This window comes from Colobus angolensis, unplaced genomic scaffold (genome assembly GCF_000951035.1).
Source record: "Colobus angolensis palliatus isolate OR3802 unplaced genomic scaffold, Cang.pa_1.0 Scaffold15, whole genome shotgun sequence".
NCBI classification, from domain to species: domain Eukaryota; kingdom Metazoa; phylum Chordata; class Mammalia; order Primates; family Cercopithecidae; genus Colobus; species Colobus angolensis.
In genome coordinates, this window is record NW_012114599.1 from 16187272 (window position 1) to 16193378 (window position 6107).

Genomic DNA, 6107 nt, shown 5'->3' on the forward strand with positions numbered 1-6107 from the left:
AACGTTTTTCAGGATATTTTTTAATTCAAAGAAGGCTACCTTTCACATTCATACTCAGAAAAAGTTACTTTAGAAAGAAACTCTATAATAGAGACTCTTGTCACAAAGCTGTCCACATGTTTTTCCCCTACCTCTAAGCCCTGGCCATTACAACATGCACTGTAAAATCATTAGGCAACATGCACTGCCATTTTCATGACCTTGCCAACATTCTGATGATGCTGTCATACAATGAACTGAATGGCCATATTGGGAAACTGACAGATAGTGAAGCATCTCCATTATTCAAGCAACTTAAGACTCTCTCAGTTGTGGGCACATAATCATGCAGAGGGAAATGATCACAATGGACACTATTCATGGTATTTAGAGTGTATTATACCTCCACAGGAATAAAGGTGCTGTACCCAGGCAGAACTTTCAAGAATGCTGATGGTTTTGTTGGACAAGGAGCGTGCACACTGAAGAGCAGACTGCAGTTTTCATATCACAGGAAACAACCAAATTGTCTCTCAAAGCTGAATGTTACATCATGCCATAGTTGGTATAACTCCAACTTGACCACATGAGTCTTCAAGACAGAAAAAAATGATCACTAAGTTCCTTTAAAAATAGTACCCTAAGCTAGCCAGGCACAGTGGCTCACGTATATAATCCCAGCACTTTGGGAAGCCAAGGCGGGTGGATCACCTGAGGTCATAGTTTAACAGGCTCGTTATGGTTCAGAAATCCCCTGGGGGACTTCAACCATCTTTTCTGGATGTTCACTTTGCCAAACAGGCTGCCTCTATGTCATATCCCTACCTGAAGGGCGGGCTCAGACACTGATTGGGGAAGTGTCACCCTTACTATACCTGCAATGAGCCAAGATCGTCCCACTGCCCTCTAGCCTGGGCGACAGAGTGGGACTCCGTCTGAAAAACCAAACAAAAAAAATTACCCTAAGCAAATACTGTGTCTGCAGACTACGCTAACTCTGTTTCCAAAGTCAAATGTCCATAGGCTTTGGAAATATCATGAGTGGCATGTCGCAAATCGGTCATCCATTCACTCTTTGCCTATCAGAACAGAATACAAATTACACAACTTTTTATCACCAAAGATAACTCCACAGATTATGTAAGTGCATGGTCATGAAATAGTTGAAATTGGTCTTTCTCTGAAAGACGGCATAACTAACAGAAAAAGCCTGGCACTTGGAGTCAGTAGACAGGAGATATAGTTGAGCTCTGACAGTTACTTTTCCTATGACCTTAGACAAGTCACTCATTTTCTCTCGTCCTCTGTTTCCTCTTGGAAAACAATGGTGATGATACCCTCCCTCTTTCATGGGATTATGTCAAGGTGCAAGAAAGTGCCTTATGCCGGTATATATAAATGCAGGGGTTCATCTTCTCAATACCAAAGATGCGTTCAAAGATCAAAGCACAGTGACTCTACACACTACAGACTCTGAAGCTATAATAATCACTTGAAACAGCAAAAAAAATCCAAAGACTTCAAATCCCATAGAGCAGTGGGAACATGACACTGGATCTGTTAACTCCAGGGACTGTTAGTGAGAGATCAATATCAAAGGAAAGGAAGATTCAAGAAAGTTAATTTTTTGGAAGCAGATGTCTTTGAAACACACAATCGGGCAAAAATGAGGAAATAAAATAGGCATGGTATCCCAGAATTTGTTTCCTTATCGTAAAAGACCCCCCAAAACGCACCAAGCATTTTATTTTCTTTCAAATGAGCTCCAGAGTATGACTTGTGGACTCTGTCGTGATTCTGAGTCCACTTCACGTGTACCCATACGACACCCCTGTACAATGCCAATTTCTATGGAAGTGAGGAATTCCTAGCAAGGACTGGAGGCAATTCCCAGGGCTTGTGGCCTAGCAAACCACATCGCTGACTACTACTGAGTTGGGCTTAGTTTTAGAGGCAGCAGGCAGGTGGGATTAAAGATTAAAAATTCCTCTTTCATGCTATAAATAGCTTGATCTTCAAAATGTGCAATCTTGTCAGAATGACCTTGCAGAAACATTGATAACTTTCTCAGAGATATTCACACATGGCATACTTGCTTGATTTTCCTCCTGATTAATCGAAGGTCCCCTGCTATTATGCACTACCTGGTGCTCTTTCCCATTATCTCCAACCCTAATTTTGACACTTAACCTAAAGTGGAGGAATGTGGGCAGCAAGTGACATTTTTAAAAGGATTCAGGAGGAGGCAGGTTTCTTAAGGGCTCTGCATGTCTGATGACCCAGAAAATCCACAGGTTCGTGGCCCACCCATGAGACCGCCAGAATTTTAGATATGCAACTGGTGTGCGGAGAAGTGTGACTCAGGGTAAATGGCAGGTGCAGGCAGCGGAGAAGAGCACACCTCTCCTCCCTCCCCCCTTGCCAGCTAGTCCCCTGCCCTGTGACCCACCCCCTACACCCACAGCTCAAAAAAACAGAGCAGAGTGGCAGAGTACATAGTTTCTATTCATCAACGACCTACTCAGACAACCAACCTTCCAGGCTGAGCACAGGGAACCGGTCTGATAATAGCTTTATCAACACTAAGCCAGCCATTTAGGGTGGGGCATGGGCGGAGTGGCTGTCCTCCAAAGGAAAGGAGTGACAGGAAAAATGGAGGGAAAGGCCAGAAGGGGCATGGGAGCCGTGTGCTGGAGGTTAATAACAAAGTTCCCAGTTGCTGTTCTTACCAACATCAGGACTGTCACTGAACTATTTTCAAAGAGAAAAACATGCCACCAGCCATGTTTTGAGCTTGGGCTTGGACTGTCCTATAGACAGTCCTATAGAGCTTGGGCTTGGACTGTCCCAGGGGGAAACCTAGCCCTTCCTGTCATGGAGAACTCGAAGAGGCCATAACACACATTTGTGTGTAATCATATTGTGCTGGAAATACTCTCATTTGCATGTTATGAGTTTTTAAATTTAAATGTGTGGGATTCCACTTTTATTTTTTAATGTGTACAGGTTCTACAGTCAGATCCAGGTGTCCCTCCTGTCTGTGTTACGTATGGTCAAGTAACTAAGGGGTTTCTGAACCTCGGTTTCCTATCTATAAAACTGGAATAATAATATATAGCACATAGAGTTGTTGTGAGGAGACTATGAAAATAAATACACTTGTTTAGCACATCTTTTGGCATAGTAGGTGCACAATAAACATAAGGGATTGTTATTAGCATTGAAATGATGATGGTAATAGTCGTAGAAGCCTTGAGCTCTCTCTTCTGGCTCTGCACTGTGACTTCAATAAATTTGCTACAGTTTCCTCATCTTTGAAATGAAAGAGTTAAATTGCACATTCTGTCATTCCTATCCAGGTCAAAAAGTCTTTGAGTCAATGGATGTGCTATCTGCAAGTAAAATCATTATTTTTTATTATTTTGCCATTCATATTTTGAAAAGTCAGGGTATCATGGGTTTTTCAAAAGAGTCTGCTGGCTCTCAAAAATATAGCAGTTGGATAATTCAACTGCTCCCATTTAGACCTTCCATTTTATTATGGGAGGCTCGATGATTCCAGAGACACAATTTCACCAGAGGGTTCTCTTCCACTATCAACCTGTGGAAAAAATGAAACTATACCAGGAACAAACCCCCTAAAGAATGACTCAGGAGGACCCCCCTCCCCTAGCAGTCAGACAGGGAAGTCACAGACCACATGGCCACCGGCTGACCCAAGGACCTCACACAAATGCCCCATACCGAGGAACAGAGAAGAAGTTGGGACTATTTTTCCTCATTGGCCACTCTAGGTTTTGTGGATTCTTCTACATTTTAAGGAAAAGAAGGTGGAGAACTTCTCAATGTCAGGCTAGCCATTTGTTTAGAAAGGGCATCTGAAAGTGCTTCCATCAGAGAACATTGGTTGGTGTGGTACCCAAGACCCACTGTGTTGAGGGAAACTCGACCACAGAAGTGGCGTGCCCTGGGTCAATTTTATCCATTCTCCACAAACAACAAGGGGTGGTAAAGGTGGGGAGAGAATAGTGTTCCCTCATGGCAGGGGGCAGAGGGTGAAAGAAAATCGTATAACTTGAGCCTGTTTGAGAATCCATTTGTCACACGAGGAAACAAGCGCACTCCAGGTTGTCCTAGGCTTATCACAAGCAAAACAACTATCTGGTGAGACTTCAAATAAAAACAGCCCCTCTCTGCCCACCCTCCTCAAGGTCCATGCAATCTCCAGAAACAGGAACCTGTTTGGTTATCTCCCTGCAGCCTCTGATTCAAAGACCTGTCACTTTCAGAGGTTTACGTCATCAGTTTAGAGCTCTGCCCTCTCTCTTTTCCCCTTTTGCCTTTCCTCTGAAGCATTCTGTCTGGTGACTACCAAGGAAGGACAAAAGTCACTGAACAACAGCTCAGTTCTAGCATGGTGCCTGCTTTGCTGCTCTCTCAAGAGCAAGCGCCATTACTGCTGACTGAACCTGAGAAAGAGCCAGTCCTCTCTGTAATTTGGATGCCAGGCCTTCCAGAGTTAATCATCAGCCACAGGCAGCACTTTCCCAGCCAGGTCATAAACAAGGAAGAAACAACTCGAGCATCACGAAAACACTAAAATAAGGAAGACCAGGGGCAACTGAACATTTTAAAGTAATGAAGGTGAATTAGCTTGTTGCGGGGCGGGGGTGGGGAAAGTAGCTATAAAATACAGCTTTCAATTAGTTGGAAACCATGCAAGAAATCTAAATATGATTTCTAATGTGAATCTAAATATTATTGTGTAAATCTTCTATACTGCAGACAGTTCTACACAGTTAAATGAGATATTCTCAAAAATTGCATAGGAAAAGCCAAGTCAGCCATACAACAAATTCAGAGGTTATTTTAAACAAGTATGTTTTCAGGTTTCAGTGGTAGAAACAGATTAAAATCAAATCTAGTCATCAACTCACTTCAATGAAGTTTCTACTTCATAACCTGAATCTTGGCTTTGAACCTAAACACCATGGACCAGAAAAATTCTGAACACTGGGAAACAAACTCGCTGTTTCCTAGACAGGAGTGAAGCCACATGCCCCGTTCATCCTCAAAGTTACAAAACACCATTGCCGAAAATAACAGGTTCTAAAAAGGGGCTGTGAAAACACCAATGGCTGTTAACAGGTACAAATAAAATATCTCCTCCTATCGTGCCAGAGGGAAACCACAATAAAAATAATAAATTTTTGGTGGCTTGCAACACACACACACACACACACACACACACACACACACACACACGGAGAGAGAATGAAAGAGAGAGAGAGAGAGGAAAGTTCTCCAGTTACTTACTGGGGTGGTTTTGTCATGGTGGTATTTTTCACATCAGCACTCTGCCTGTCCAGCTGCCAAGTGCCGGAGCACGCCGAGAGCAGCTGTTTCCTTCAGGCTGGGGCTCTGAGTCTTAACCAGTCACATGTACCTCCTGATAAATACCGCCCGCCACCGTGCCAGGAGGTCAGAAACTGAAGATCATTCTTCTCCTCACTTGCAAACCACCTCAAAACCCCTAAGTTAGCTCGGCCATCTCATAAGCATGCAGAGCAGGACATTCCACAATTTGTTTTCCTTTAGTGACAAAAGCCAAACAGCTGATAAGTCACACTGGAGGACAGGTCACACTGCAAGTGGAAAGTTAAATGTGTTTGCGTGTGTGTGTGTGTGCCGGGCGGGCGACTGGCAGGCTCCATGCTCTCTCATTTCACTGAAGTTTTCACTGGGGCTCTCCAACAGCAAGAGAAAGGATCACCAACTCACACAGCAGGTGGAAGTTACTCTGTGTTAACCCCAGAGTACAACTGTTTGGTTTCGTTTTCTCAGAATTCCAGGTTCCAGTTTGTTAGACCAGCCACAAGCCTGACTAAGTGGCTGGTGCTGGGGAAGGCAGACCCTCACTCATCATCTAAGAATGCTTAGGTTGGACTTCAAAGGCTGGGCTGCTAAGCCAAGGGACTCTGAGGGGCAAATATGGGAGGGGTTAATGAAGACTACCAAAGGCAGCTTTATCTGAAGAGCTCGTGGAAGTGATTTCAGGTGGCTTTAGAGCAAACTTCCGCATTGTTATCTGTTGAATTGCCTCCAGCAGTTGAGATTATCAGCGAGTG

The 6107-nt window shown here is 43.7% G+C and overlaps 1 protein-coding gene across 1 annotated transcript in view; it reads right to left on the bottom strand.

Moving 5' to 3' along the window:
- Positions 1-6101, bottom strand: part of RASGRP3 (RAS guanyl releasing protein 3 (calcium and DAG-regulated)) — an 87686-nt gene extending 81585 nt beyond the window's left edge. The window contains exon 1 of the mRNA XM_011935988.1: positions 5296-6101. The gene's annotated coding sequence lies outside the window, so the exon portion shown is untranslated. The remainder of the gene's footprint in view (positions 1-5295) is intronic.
- Positions 6102-6107: the final 6 nt, after the last annotated feature.